This window comes from Corvus brachyrhynchos, unplaced genomic scaffold (assembly GCF_000691975.1).
Source record: "Corvus brachyrhynchos isolate BGI_N302 unplaced genomic scaffold, ASM69197v1 scaffold43, whole genome shotgun sequence".
NCBI classification, from domain to species: domain Eukaryota; kingdom Metazoa; phylum Chordata; class Aves; order Passeriformes; family Corvidae; genus Corvus; species Corvus brachyrhynchos.
The window spans coordinates 4,686,980-4,702,697 of NW_008237353.1; the positions used below are offsets into that span (position 1 = coordinate 4,686,980).

At 40.7% G+C, this 15,718-nt stretch overlaps 1 protein-coding gene across 15 annotated transcripts in view; it reads left to right on the forward strand.

Moving 5' to 3' along the window:
* The window catches only part of LOC108445837, a 252,214-nt gene that overhangs the window by 84,090 nt on the left and 152,406 nt on the right, over positions 1–15,718 (forward strand). Inside the window, exons 4-5 of one of the 15 annotated variants that reach the window (XR_001860833.1) lie at positions 8,444–8,625; positions 11,141–11,334. The exons of 13 other annotated variants lie outside the window; for them this stretch is intronic. The gene's annotated coding sequence lies outside the window, so the exon portion shown is untranslated. Of the gene's footprint in view, positions 1–8,443; positions 8,626–11,140; positions 11,335–15,718 lie in introns of those variants that run through there. One more of the 15 variants, XR_001860834.1, reaches the window with a different exon arrangement.

Genomic DNA, 15,718 nt, shown 5'->3' on the forward strand with positions numbered 1-15,718 from the left:
TTGTAAACTTTGGCAGGACTCTTAACATCTGAATGCTTCCTGAAACTCTGACAATGTTTTTGTAAAACTGATTCTGGAACAGGAATAAATGAGAGATTTTTCTAGTCTTCCTCCTGTTAATTAGATGAAACAGTAAGTTTTATATTTGTCCAGAAGGAGGTAAAAACAAACAAGAAATTGAGATTGGAGGAGCCAAACAAGGACAAATGATGAGCCAATTTTTCAAACTGGCATTGACATACCAAGAGTTTGGAAAAAGTATGCTTGCAAGCTTCCTTTATTATTATAACCTCTTGAACAGAATAGTCCCATCCAAACAGCTATAAACGCTTTCCAATAGGGAAGTTTATGACCTAGTTTCTGACTGAAACACACCATCACAGTGTGTGGAAAGAACTTAAGTGAAGATGCTGGTGGCAGTGACTCTAGCACATCCTCTTAGAAACTTGATGTATTGCCCTTCACAAACACTTGTTAATTGGAGTCAAATGGAGTGTATTTGAAACATTGTTTGCCTTTTTTTTTTTTTTTAGTAGGTGTAGACAGTTAAATGCCTGAGTTGGCATGCAGAATTTTCATTGATGTCTGAATTTTTTGACAGAGCACTGTTTGGAAAAATGATCATTCTAGGATTATCCCAACAGGAATTCAGCAATTATAGGATGCCTTTTTAGATTCTGTGCTTGGAGCAGTGAAGGGGGAAAAAAAGGTGCATTTATTCTGTTCACAATTATAAATCTGTTCTGGAGAGACAGGGATAATTTTGATTAGGCTTCATTCCATTCGTGGCTGTCCTGTGAGGAGCAGGGCAAGGACATGATGTGCTCAGAGGAGGTGGGAAGAAAAACACTGAATTTGGGCTTTGTGCATCCAATTCTCTTCAACTGGAGAAATGTAGCCTTGCAGGAAGCATCAGAACAGGCCACATTTCAATTAGCTGCTCTGGTGAGAGGCTGGCAGAGACACCACTTCTATGCTGGGGGGGAAGCAATGCATAAGTAAACTAGATCAGCTGGTACAAGTTGGGGGGTTTTGGTTTGTTTCCTTTTTCTTGCTTTTCCTGTGACTCACTGATGTAACTGAAAGTGAGGGGACTGTGCTGATCTCCATCAGCTGCAGCTATGGCCAATACCAATCATCCCTTTTTTTCTGCTTTTCCAAGGAGCTTGGGAGTGATCTTAAAAGCACAGATCATTCACGTCAAGAAGAGTTTCTGAATGCTGCTGAAATACATTAAATAATACTTGGTTAGCATGGAAAGAACTATAGTTAAAATTCTTCTAGTGTTTCAATTATAATTCCTTTATTGTTTCAGTTGCTTATAACTTCCTGGAATTCTCATGTCTCAAGCTGAAATTTTCCAGACTTGATCTTGGCCTGACAGTGACCTTTCTTCTCTTTTCTTCTTTGTTTCTCTTTTCTCTGTGGTATTAAATGAATATGGCTTGGGCATTTCATTTATAATGAGAAGAAAGTAGCAGCAAAATACATTATATCTGTTACATCAAAATTCTGAATAGCTCAGGCAGTGCAGCTGTTTTAAAAAAATGGTGAAAATCATCAAAAGTACTTCTTGAATCTTACCAGAATCTGTGAGAGTGGGGATTCAGATATCGACTTTAGGTCTTGAACTTTCTTTTCTCTCCATCATGCACAGTCATTACACTCCTTAATAATTATAGCATGCAGTTATTTTGCCTAATCAGTGATCAGCTGAATGAAGAAGTAGTCCTTGGTGAAAGAGCTGATCTGTTTTTCACTGTTTGCCATGACCCTGGCAAGACAGGGCTTTGGAAATTCAGGCAAGCACTGTGCAACGGGAGCCCTCTGGGGCATTCCTCCTGTCCCACAGTTCAGCTTAAAAATGCTGAAGTTGTCAGAAACTCTTCTCACAAGAAAATTGTTTGTTTAACACAAATTTTAAATAAACTTTTTGATCAGCTCTACTCAAGCTGTCGGCTGTAGTAGTTTAAATCAGAACCCAAACGTCTTAGGGAATGGAATTTAAACCTGGGATGGAAATGGTGGAAATAAACTGTCAAGTGTTTTCCTTTAAATTAATGCTGATATCATGTCTATTTATTAACTTATGTAAAGGCTACTGGTGATGGTGGTGATGTTGCTAAAGAGCAAATTATGGGGTTTGACTTCTTGACTCCTAATATGTGTTTCAAGAAAAAGATGTCATGTGCTTGCCTGTTGGCTTGCACACAGGCTTGCTTTGCCTTAAAGACTGTGGTTTTTGCCAAGGACAATCATTGTGAGTATGTCTAAAAAGAAATATAAGAAACTTTTCATTTCTAGAATTGGCTTCTCATGGTCTCTTCCATTCCATGGGAAATATCACTTCATGTGCATTCATGAATCATCTCTGTTTCTGTTGCTGAATGGTTGGGTATTCCCAGTGATGCAGACAAGTGCCTCACTCTAAGAGATGCAGGGCAGCAGCAGCAGAGAGAGGGTGAGAACTGAACTGCCAGTAGACCTGGCAGAGGTTCCCTTTCCTCTCCCGCCCTCTAACTTACATTTTAAGTGAATTCCCTAACTCTGAACCTCCCGTGTGATATCACAACTCTCTGATCTTGTAGAGGACTGTAGAAACTTTGTACATTGCTTGTAATAAATTTACTTTGGTCACCTGCAAGATTGTTCCTTACAGGAGCTCAGGAGTGCTGTTCAGCCACTGCTTCAGCAGCACTAGGTAAAAGTAAGGTAAAAGTAAAATGTTAAGCTGCTAAGTGAAAATAAGGTGCCCATGGCATAAACCCAACTTTTCATGTTGCCAGAGAATACTTAGTCCTTCTTGGAGAATGGTACTGTATATATGCTTCTTTTAAGATTTAATGATCTCAGGATTTAAGGTTTGGTCAGTAAGTATGAAAGTTCTATCACAACCATTTTCACCTTTAAAAATTAATCAAAATGTATCTTCTGCACCACAGTGTGAAACAACTATCTTGAAGTTGCATTGATCTGTCATAAAAAGCAGAGTCTAATACCAGGACTTAAAAGAAAACTGCTCTGTGTCTCTAGTTTATGCCTTCAGAATAGGAGGAATTGTTTTCTTTAAATCAGCCACCAGATTTTGGTCCAACCTACCTTTCTTTCGATGACAATCTTGTCAAGTGTGCCATCTTTCTAACCTGTCCTTGAGTGAGTCACAACCTTCGTAACTGTAAAAGACATACGTCTGAAAAATTTGGACGCTTGTTTTCCAGGGAAGACCTTGGATTCTAAATTCTTCCAGGCATCCTAACATGTGGCAAATTATTAAAGTGGAATTGCTTGGAAGAGGTAGAGTAGTAAATTTCAGATTCATCAGTTAAAATACAGCCTTGTCCTTACAGCTGGCTTTGATGGTCCTAATGAGGAAAAACAGTGCATGCTTTGGTATTGGCAGCAGGTAGTGAGAACCACTGCAAAGGTTGTGGGTACATGACAGTCAGTATGCAAGAAGCTTTAGGTGAAATGAATTAATAAAACTTCCTAGGAAATTACAAACTTCTGTTTCTGTGATAAAGATTTCCTTGTCATTTCAGTCTCTTTAAAGCTACTGGTTTAGGTTTGCTCTTTTCTGTGTTGTCTTTGGGCTTATACTTTCAGTTACATTCTTATATGACACTTTTTCAAAGAATAAGCATGTATTTCTACCATAGATATTAAAGTGAAAACTCAGTTATTGGCAAATACAAAAATTTGTTGTTTTGACATTTTTGGCCCAACCTGTCTGAGCCCTGTACTTGGATGGATGTGTTCTTTCAGGTGTACAGCTAGATGTTGGTTCTTTAGCCAGCTGTGGGCTATTTAGAGTGGATTTCTAGTAGGAGCATGGAACTAATTTTTGTCATGTTGACTTTCTGTTCAGTGGTTTCTGTATTGTTTTTTCCCTTGTAATCTACACTTTAATTATAGGTATAAGTATTTAGCCAGTCATAATGGGCTCTAGTGTTTGAAACTTTAGTAACAAAAGTCTTTCTGTCTTGGGGTATTTAAAAACTGACCTTTAACCTGTTGAATCAAGTTAAATGGGGAGTGATAGCCTTAACTCATTTTTTTTTTCTTTCAGCTAATTTATTATTAAATAGTCTATGGTGATGAATACTTTTGGAAAATTCAGCTTAACTCTTGAAATGCCAGTCTGGAAATCAGCTTTGCTTTGTCACTTCCCCAGCCCTCATGTGCCTTCTCTTATATTTGGGCTCTATAAGTTAATGAAAGACACACCAGTCACATAACTCAGTATATGCAGTATAGGCAGAAAAAGCTCCCTGAGAGAGCTGAAGCAACTCCCACGCAGTAAATTCATGACTTGCTGAGCACTGCTGCTGTTCTGCTGAAGGAGGGATCAGAATAGCTTTTTTGTTGTTTTGTTTTTTTTTTTTTTGGTGCCTGGATAATTGTGTGAATGTGCCCCATGTGCCTGACCTCCCTCCCCCACCTTCCCAGGACCCTCAAAAGTAACCATATTCCTTACGCCTCCGGCTTCCTCACCAGAAAAACACATCAGCTCTTAGCTTGGAAAACATCCTGCTTTGCAGATGTGCTGTGTTCCAGGGAGGATGGCCCTCTCTTGGACTCTGAGCTCCTCAGATCATCCCTCTTGGAAATTATTAATTCTGGTTACATTGCTGCTCTGCATACAGTCAGGGCGGTCTCTTTTCTTATTTCAGGGACCACTGCAGGAGGGCTGTGTTGCACATTGTATATCACTGGTTTTGGTCTTTGGGTGCATGTGGTGACTCATAGGTTTAGATTGTAGTCAACTGAAAATTCAGCTTGAAAGTTTAAACTTGTTTTAGAATGTTTACTATACAAAGTTGTTTTTTTTAATAATATTTTGGGAGTCACCACTAGGATGTAGACCCCCTAATAGGGAGAAGTTAAGCTGAGGTGGAAATGCTCATATTTTACAGGGCATGAAAGCATATAGTGCTTATTGCTCTGTTGGAGGAGAGACAAGGGTATGTAGCCTTATGTATCATGGTATGGAGCGGGCTGAATGGAATAGCTGAGCCTCTGCTGTGTATCCCAGCACTGATCAGTGCTGCATTTGCTGGAGAAAATGTCTGGGAAAGGCAGCACGGGGTTGTCTGGTCAGGAAATCTTCAGGCACAGAGTCACCAGTGAGGTGGCAGACGTAAGGAAACTGGTAGTCTGGAAACCGAGAACTAGGAATTTAGGTATGGTCAGGGCAGGACTGAGCAGGAACATTGTCTGGTCAGCAGTCTAGCGCTGCTGCCATCTGATGAAAGTGGTGCGTGCTCGATTCACACCAGCACCAATCCTTTCTTTACTTGCCCAGGACAGAAATGTCGGTGTGAGAGATTTCTGTGTGCGATTGAATTGCTCTGCTTGGACCACCCCTGGGCAGGCAGACTCCAGTCAGTCGAATCTATGTTGGTGGCAGCTCAGAGTCTCTGCCATCTGTAGGTTCAGATATGCTGGAGATTAGGCCTGTTTCAAGCTGTCTCTTTTATGGCCATACCCTTCGTCTGATCCCAAACATTAAGAGATTAAGTTTCTTGAAATATCAGCAATTGTCTGCCTCCCCCCTGGCTGGAGCAAACCTCTTAGCCCACAGATGTGGGAAGGCTTGAATAGGTTTTCAGCATGAAGGAAATGCTGAGTTCCCAAGATGTATGATTTATAGAGAGGAATAGTTTTTCACCTGCAGAGTGTTGGTAAATGCTGGTTTTTTGTACTTTGGTCAAGGGCGTGCACTGATAAGCTGGTGGAAAGAAATGCAGTGAAGGTAGGTGTTTCTTCTACAGAATGAATACAATAAAAATAGGAATATGCATAAGAGATGGAAAGTGCTGACTACTCAGAGTTTTCCAAATGCATACTAGTTTAAAACTTTCATCTTATTTTCTTTGGGGACTATGTTGCAAGTTTTGAGCATTGTATGTTTCAAAATAAAGCCTTTATCATGAGGAAAAGTTGAGTACTTACTACCCCAAGATCTATTAAAAATCTGGAAATGGCAGGCAAAGCAGGGAGTTTTTGATTTGCATGCTGTACTTCCTGAGGAGGAGTCTGAAAATAAGCAAAAATGAGGTTTTGATGCTTTGGCAGTCCAGAATTTTGTGAAGCTTCAGAAAAGGTGTACAAAACTATAGCATGCAAGCTTTTGTTTGTTCAAAGGGGACTACTGCCCAGCTCCACTGCTTTGTAATGGTAAACACTGAATTTCACTGCAGATAAACACTGCCACCATAAAGAAAAAGGCCATACTCCAGGTTCTGTATCTACAACTAGTTCCAGGACTTGGGAGCATGAGTCCTTCCTACAGTGCAGACCTGGCACAGGGCTGGGTAGTCCCTTGGTTTTATGCTCCAAGCCAGGATGTAGATCTGGGTGTGCCTGAATCTCCACAGCAGGGCTGTAGAGATTTTCATGATAAATCTTAGTGTGGGTCAAACATGTGTGTGACTTGTTTATTAGGAAAATGTCTGGTAATTTCAGACTTGCTTTGAGTAGCTTTCATGTTTTGGTTAACTCTCTTTTTTCTGTGATTAGACATCCTTACTGAAAAATCCCCCTAACATGGCAAAAAATGTCTTTTTTGTAGTGACGCTGTTCATAAGGAGCACTGTAATATCTGCTCTGAGTACAATGATGCATTCTTCTGTTCATGGAATCACAGAATGGTTTGGGCTGGAAGGGACATGTAAAGATATCATTTAGTCCAGCTTCCCTGCCATGGCATCATCGTCTTTCACTGGATCAGGTTGCACAAAACCCTGTACAACCTGAATTTGAACACTTTTGTAGGACAAAAACTAGATTGCATTAGGTCCTTTGCATATTCTCCACATTAGGGAAATAATTTACATTATCACATATAATTGTTTTGAATTTTACGGAAATGAAGAGAATATTTATTATGTAAATGTTGTTAGAATGGACATGAACATTTCACATATATAGCTTGTCTTATTTTTACCAGTCAACACGCAAAGGCATATTTCCTCTTAGAAAAAAATTTTTGGCCAAGTTCTACTTTTTCAGATCCACAGAGGTGTAAAAAACCAGTTCTGTTGATGTCTCTGTGATGAGTTAAAATTTTTGCTTATACAACTGAGTGGAGACTCTGACCTGTAACTATCTAAAAAGTATACATTTAATTCTTACTTAAAGTATCTCAAACTTTCAGATATTGCTATTTTAAATCCACTTGATTTTTTTTAATCTGCAAATCCTTCTGCATAATTCACTTTAAGACAGCTGTGATTGCCTTCTCCTGCTTGCAGCTGTTCCCATTTTCTTAAAATGTAGACTCTTTGAAGCATTTGCTATAGACATCGTTAGTTTAATTCAGGGGGAACTTGCTCACTAATCTGTCAGTGTTAACCACAGACAACGTGTAAGTACACACATACCTATACTATGTGATACACACATTTAGAAGTGACTTCATCATGTGGTTTGGTCTACAAAGCCAAGGAGGAGAACAAGGCTGTTTTTGCAGGAAGATGTCACCAAATGCAATTATCTAAAACTCCAATTCTGCTAACAGCTTGTAGCTGGCTGCCTGGGGAGGTAACTCAGCAGTTAAGCCAAGCAAAACAGGGACCGAATTGCAGCAGCTTACAGGTTTTTTGCACTTGAAATTCCTCCTGTTTAACTTTACAAGTGGAGTGGAAACCTTAAACTTGCACTAAAAGGGGTGATCTCCAAAACTTGCTGTCTGACAGATTCTTGAACTTAAGGAATAGCTTTTATTAAGACCCTGAAATTCAACTTGTACATTAGGAGGCTGGGATTCCCTGCGGGTACTGGTACAGGGCTATGCTGTAAGAACTGGGTTCTTGGCTGGAATGCCTTTTGTGTGTTTGCACAGGAGGAATGGGGATGCAAGGAATCTTAACTTCAAACAAGTCAGTCTTCTTTGAGAAGAAAATGTTTTATTGAAGTTGGCTTTAACATAGGTGCCATAGCAGGAGAAGTTAGCAGTGGTGTTTCAGCCTAACATGGAGCACGATGCTGAGCAGCTTCTCTTACATCTGTAAGGTTGCTCTGGGTGTGCTGTGTTGCTGCAGTCAAGGTCAGCTGTGGGGCATGGTGGGGTGTGTCTGTGTGCAGACAGTCTATAGCAGTGTACAGCAGAAGCATCTGTGAGGTTTGCCATTATCACATAATGATTTGAAATGCCACTAGGCTTAAAAAAAAGCACACACGTTCTCATAGCATTGGCTGTTCAAGTGTATAATGGATATTTCTAACTGAGACAGGAAAGCATACACAGTAATTAAAACACAGAGCAGAAAAATTAGTCAAATTTGGCACAAATGCCTGAGAAAGTGTCTGCTTTAGCTGTAGATAGAAATGAAGCACCAGCCAAAATTACTTTCAAAGGCTTTAATTACATCTGTTTTAATTTAGCATGTAAAATGCAGGATATTATTTTTTAATATAAATTTAATTCATGGTTAATCTGCAGATTGCAATATCCTTCCAGTAGAGATGATGTACTTGGACTGCGATAACTGAAAACTTCCCTTTCGAGATGTTTGGTTAGTCTGTCACAGGGCCTGCTGTCCAGAACCACATGTTCTCTGTGTATGTGCAGCTGCTGCTGGGGGATCATTTAACAGCAAAACCCAACCCTCTTTTGGTTTTAACGTAAGTGCATTATTATACAATAAGCCATTCGTACTGCAGATATGTAAATCAGACTTAAAATATAATATCATGTGCATGGTATTTTTTCTGAAGTGCACACAGTGGGCATGGAGAGTAGTACTTCTCAAACTATTCCAGAGCTTGTTGCTTATAAATGAGAAAAGTTACGTGCTTGAGATAATCAAAGTTTTTTCACTAATTATCCTATTCCAAATGAGAAAGGGACCTTGTGTGTGTGTGAATAGTTAGTTCACATATTCTGTACTGTTCAATGGCTGTGGGTGTCATGTGCCAGTAAAGAGTGAGTTCAAAATGCTTCTGATAAGAGAGTGCAGGTACCAGGCAAGGGAGAGACTGGCAGTCAAGCAAACCTGGCTGCTCATGGAAAGGATTTTAAGAGTGCCATTTAAAAAATTAGAGCTGCCATGTAAACTAGCAGGTTCAAACCATCTAGATCCAAAGGATTTGGGAAGATTATCTGAATGAATTTTAAACACAACTGGCCATTATATTGAATGAATTGTGAAACAAATAGTGAGTTGAGCAAGAGAAGCAGGAAAAAAAGGTCATCTGTTGTCCTCCCTCTCAAACAAGCAGAGAAAAGGCAACCAAACATCAAACTTGGTGAGCCTCAGTTTTTAGTCTCCATGTAAACACATACACCAGCTCTTTTCTAATATCCAACCTAACCCTCCCCTGACACAACTTCAGGCCATTCCCTCAGGTCCTGTCACTGGTCACCACAGAGAAGAGATCAGTATCTGCCCCTCCTCTTCCCCTCATGAGCAAGTTGTAGACTGCAATGAGGTCTCCCCTCAGTCTCCTCCAGGCTGAACAGACCAAGTGACCTCAGCCGCTCCTCACACAGATTCGCCTCAAGGCCCTTCACCATCCTCATGGCCCTCCTTAGGACACTCTCTAATAGTTTAGCATCTTTCTTACATTGTGGCACCCAAAACTGCCCCCAGCACTCGAGGTGAGCCTGCCCCAGTGCAGAGCAGAATGGGATCATCCTGTTCCTTGGCTGGCTGGCGATGCTGTGCCTGATGCCCCCCAGGACACACTTGGCCCTCCTGGCTGCCAGGGCACTGCTGACTCAGATTCAGCCTGCTCCCAGGGCACTCTCTGTGGCACTGCTTTTCAGCATCTCACCAGAACCCATCACTTTCACTTGTTGAACTTCACCCAGAGGGTGGTTGGGCACTGGAACAGGCTCCCCAGGGAAGTGGTCACAGCTCCAGCCTGACAGAGTTCAAGAAGCATTTTGGGCAACACTCTCAGGCACCAGGTGCGACTCTTGGGGTGGTGCTGTGCAGGGCCAGGAGTTGGACTCGATGATCCTTGTGGGTCCCTTCCAACTCTGCATATTCTGTGATTCTGTGCATATGTGAATAAGAGAAACATGAATGAGAAACTGTTTATGTGGGTAACAGAATCATGGGTCTTAAATAGTTTAGTTACATAAATGTGGAAGTTGGGCCAGAAAAACTGGAAAACCTTATTTGGTCAAAATTATCACATTGATAGGAGGAGGAGATGGAAGTTCATGAGCTGTAACTTGATTTTGGGGGAGTAACATAATATTTTTTGTGAACTCTTACTTAAAATATCGGTTTAATTGAAGAGTTCATGGAAGTTGTCACACCGAAATTGAAAACTGGCAAATATAATAAGAAAAAAATCCCTCTCAAACCCAGAAACAGGTGGCAGTAACAATATACAAGGTTAGGGAACGATATCATAGGCAGTGCCCATCATGTTTTAATATAACTTAATGTAGGGATATAGCATGGAGATGAGTAGTAACAAACTCTAACCTCTCTTCTAATGAAGACTCTATTTTCTCCTGCACACAAGGAGACTCAGCTCTTCACAAACAACTTATCTTGCTGTGAGCAGGATCTGAGGCTATATGGTTTTAGCAGGGTATTGAGTTTTGTCAGAGGAGTGGCTGCACCATTGGTTTCAGGATGCTCTCTCTGAGGAGGGGTCCATTTTATGTGCGGGCATGTTAAAAGTATTACATTTTAAATGCCTTCTGCAAAACTTCGCTCAATCAGTGATGTGATACTGAAAATCTTTATTTTAAGAATTCTTCTCCACAAATAACAAGCTCAAGAAAGCTGAGTTTCTCCTTTAATTACTTCATATGATTGCCATGCTAGGTGTTTACATATGTAAGAAAATCCCCCAAAATACCAGGAGACTTCTGATAAAGTCCCGAGTATGTGGCAGTGCTGTCCTTCGACGCATTTTTATCCCATGATGTACCTGTTAGAGTAGGAGCTAAGTGACAAGGATGGATTTTTTTGACTTCCACCTTCTCAGGATATTAGTAGCCACAGGTAGGATCACCGTGATAGCAGGCAGTCATTGCTCTGCCGTGTCTTTAAAACCATCAGTCAAAATGTAGTCACGTTACCACTAGATACTGTCTTCCACAGTTGCCAAAACTTTTTTTACTCGTCTTTGCTTGCATGTAAGTGACAGCAAACTTCTCTCTTATGGTTCACAGTGAGAAGAAGACACTCTGCTCTGCAAAATAGAGAAGATTCATTGGGTTTGCTGGTGGTTCTGTCCCTTGTTTTCTGGAGAAACTTGGTCAAAATGGGGACCAATGATTGACTTTCCATATGTCATAGGTTAGCAAGCATAGTCCCGGAAGGGACGTCCTTGCTAAAGGGTGCTTACAGTTTCCTCTGGGAACTGATAGAACCTATCAGCTGGCCAGTTTGAATATGGACAATTCTCTAAGCCACTTAAAGTTGTGATCACCTCTGTGATCCACACTTAAGAATAGGCAAACTACCCCTCCAAGCTCTCTCTCATTTCTGGCGCTGGGACAGGTGGCTGCAGGGCCCGAGCAGGGCTCAGTGGTCCCGGCCAGGCCCTGCTTGGGCCCGGCCGGGCCGGGGCACGGCCCTCCCGAAGCCACGGACCTGCTTTTGCTCCAAACGGGAAAGGAGAAAACCTCAGTCCCTAGAGATGAACCAGATGAGGACTTTTGCTCCAAATGGGAAAGGAGAAAACCTCAGTCCGTAGAGATGAACCAGATGAGGACTTTTGCTCCAAATGGGAAAGGAGAAAACCTCAGTCCGTAGAGATGAACCAGATGAGGACTTTTGCTCCAAATGGGAAAGGAGAAAACCTCAGTCCCTAGAGATGAACCAGATGAGGACTTTTGCTCCAAACGGGAAAGGAGAAAACCTCAGTCCCTAGAGATGCTCCCAGAGATAGTCCTAACGATGAAGATGATGAAGACCCTTTGCTCCCAGGGAAGGAGAAGGGCCTCTGTTTTTGTTTCTGAACGGCTCAACCTTAAAATTGTACCCCAAAAAACTTCAAGAGTGGACCCTCGAAAGCAGTTGCGGGAAAAGCTGCAAGTCGGGGGAAAGGACTCACACGCAGGCAGAGAGACTCCTCTTCCTAAATGGACTGAACAATATTTGGAAGTGGGCGGCTGTCTCGTTGTGATAATGTTTTCATAGCATGAGCAAGAAGAGACTTCTCTTTCTAAATGGACTGAACAAGGTTATTATGGAAGTGGTAAACAGACTGAACATCTTAAGGGTTGTCTTTTCACATTGTCAGTGGGAGAAGGGAGGAAGGTGGGGGGAGGAGGAGAGTTCTGAAGGTGGTATAATTTTTCCTTCTTCTTTTAGGTCTGTTAATAAACTTCTTTATATTCTTTCAAGTTTGGTGCCTGCTTTGCATTTCTCCTAATTCTTATCTCACAGCAGATAAACAGTAATGAGTATTTTGGACCAAACCACTACACTAAATTGGTGTTTCTGCCTGGTTACAAACCGAACCCGCGACACCATAGTTTCTTTAATTGTGGACCAAGGAAATGCTGGATGCGTGCTTCCATTTTTATATTGTTTCTTGGGAACTTTGAGTTCACTTAGATGATGGAGATACAGAAATCTGGAAGTCTGTGCTACCTGGGGAGATGCTGTTTGTTAAAGATAAACAGTGACAGTAGAAAGCATTGTAATAACTCTCTGGCTCTCAAACATATCTTTGACTATAAACTAGTTCCTAGGTCTAATAGCAAAACCCACCTGCCTTTTCTTACTCTAATGCCTACATTCTTAACAGACTGCTTTAGTGCAGCCCCTGGAAACTCAAAGCCACTGTAATACTATTACAACCTTAGGCAGGACCCTCAACAAGGCACAGATTGGAGAAGAGAATATACCTACACAATAATTTAAAAGCCAGTTCTCTCCAAAAGCTAACAAAACCCATGTTATATTTGAAAGTAGCTAGAAAAAAATTGTTGCCCAGAGAGGACTAAATGGAATCATCAAATACCATTAAAAAACCTCCCAACAAAACAAACACACACTCCTTCCAGATAAACATTCTGCAGTCAGTGTCCCCAGAAAAAAGGAAGAGACCAGGAGTTTTAAAGTAATAGGAGGCACAGAAAGAAATAATCTGCTAGCTAGATGTTTTGACTTCTGCCAATAAACTTTAAAGTGCTGTTTGCAAATGCCCCAAGCCTTGGCTGTCTGGTATGCAGGGAATACCCCTGATTATATGGGAAGGGGGGGTGACTCCTTCCCATTTTTTAGGCTGAAGGATCCTGAATTTTCAGTTGCCAAATACATCATGTCACTGGGTGATCTGCTAAACTTTTTTTCTGTAATAGCATACACTATGAATTTCCTGCAACCTTGCCATTTAATAGCCTTAGAACTTAAAATGCCATCACAAAATTAAACAAAATGTCAGGAGCACTACTCTTTCTTCTCCCTCCTTCCCCATAAGCCTTGAAAGGGTGACCTGCCATTGCTGTGAAAGTATGATGAAAAATACGGGATAATCTGTTGCGATATTGAAGTATTTACTATTAAATGCGACTCAAAGATCCTCAGGCTCAAAGGTTTCATTGCGAAGTTGTGTCTTTACCTTGCTTTACCTATTGTTGCATTATAAACTACTCTACATGTGGCACACCACCACCTCCAAGACTTTTTGAGTAAAAGCAACTTCACAGGGATTATCGGCTGTCTTATACTTACATTGAATGTTCTGTGTGTTTATTTAAGAATCACAATCTCTTATCATAGGAATGCTATTATGGAAGAGTGTGTTAGAATAGTTGCTGAGCACCCAAGAACTGTTGAGACAATCTTGCCTGAATTTTTAATTTCTCTATTTTCAGTATATTCTGTTAGAGAAAGAAGTTGCTGCTGCTACCTAAACAGAGAATAGCTTGTTGATGTTGATGATCTCTTATAGCATAGACTATAAACAGAAAGAAATCTGAAATAGAAATCTTCTGACTGCATAATCCAAGAAATAACCAATGTCTAGTTACAATAACTGCTGAGGCTCCTATTTTAGGGCTCTTGTGGCTGTGGTGGTATATTGTTATTTTGCCTTAGTACATTATTTTAGAGATGCCTGTCTGCAGCTCTGCAGAAGTGGAAGGCTGTTTTATGTAAGCCAACACTGCTTTATTGTCCATTGCTCTTGCTTGGGTTCAGTCTTTGAACTTACCTCATCTCCTTTGTGTTCAATACCACCAAATGCAAAGGTAACAGGGTCGATCTGCAGTGTCAGGTACCTCTGTTGCTAGAGGAGGTAAAAAACTGAGGATTGCAGGATGTGAAGGAGCTTCTTCCTCACAAAACTTGCTTACCAGAAATACCTTCATGGAGATCTTTAAAAGATGTGTAGATGTGACACTTACGGATGTGGTTTAGGGGTGGACTTGGCAGTCCCTGGCTAATGGTTGGACTCTTTGGTTTTAAAGACCATATCATTTAAACCTAAATTATTGATTCTGAACTTCTGGATCCAAATGTCCTTAAAAATGCAGGAAGATGCTGACGGTGTGCAGCAGTGTTCACTGGTAGTGAAGTTAGTAGTCCCTAACTTCTGCAATCCTGCATTCATCCTGTTGGATAAATAATCAGTTAAGATTGTGGTTGGCATAATTGCTGTTACCTTCTGCATGCTGTTGTCATTACAGTAAGCTCTGCCTTTGCTGTGTGCCTCATGTCAGCTCAGGATCAGAGCAGAGCTAAACTCAGGTGACCAAAATGGTAAAATGTTGACGTATTTTGCTCTTCACTTCCCCTGGGGAGACTCTTTTCAGCTGGAAAATCCTCCTGTGAAACTTCTCCTTCGTCTCAGTTGCTCCCAGCTCAGCACAGTAAACCCAAACTGGTATTTTTAAGTTCAGAGCAGCATTCTGTTGAGGCTAACCCAGCCTCCTGCTGGGTGGTCAGCTGCCGGGAGCAAGGATGGGCAGTGTCAAGGGAATAACTGCGGCATCTCCTGAACTGGTACTGCCTGCGTTCGGCTGTGACTGTCTCCAGCAGTTCATCACAGGAATACAATATTCTGAAACTTGTTAGCTGTCCCGAAAGAAGAGAACACAAACAAATCACAGCTGCACAGCATGTTTGGAAAATTGTGGAAGTGCCAGCACTTCAGGACTACAATTTTTTTTTCTTTCATTCAATTTTAATTTTTTTTCCAAAGCATCTTAGAAAATACTGATTTAGGGGTGAGCAAACAGGTTTGACTGAAATAAGAAGTAAGCCATGCTTTTCACATTTTTTAAGCTGACTGAGATTTATGCTTTTGGGGTTTGTTGTCTTTGAATAGTTGGATATGGGAATTGAAATTTTCTTTCTCATTCTTTCTGAAATACTTCAACATTTTCCTTTTATTTCTTATTTCTCAATAGTCTTGAGCTAGATTGTTTGTTCCAATTTTCTGGTGTAGTCAGAAGCAGTTCAGATTGTTCTCCTGGTTTTAATTACTTTATAAAGTTTTGTGAACTATAGATTTCCTTATTTGGCTTTAGAATAGGTGATTTTTGGTCAGATAACACAATTCAGGAATAGATAATAAACACAAGGTATCCCATTGGTACCAGGATTTCCTACTTACTCTGTTTAATTTAGTGCTTTTTATTTGCATAGGCAAAGTGTTAGAAATCAATTTACTGGTTAAACTTACAGAAGAACTTTAAAATATTCTTTTTTTAGTTTCTTATAGAAAGATAATGTATGTTGCATTAATTCAATAGGTTAAATCATGAACCTGAAGTGATACAATGTACCGTTGA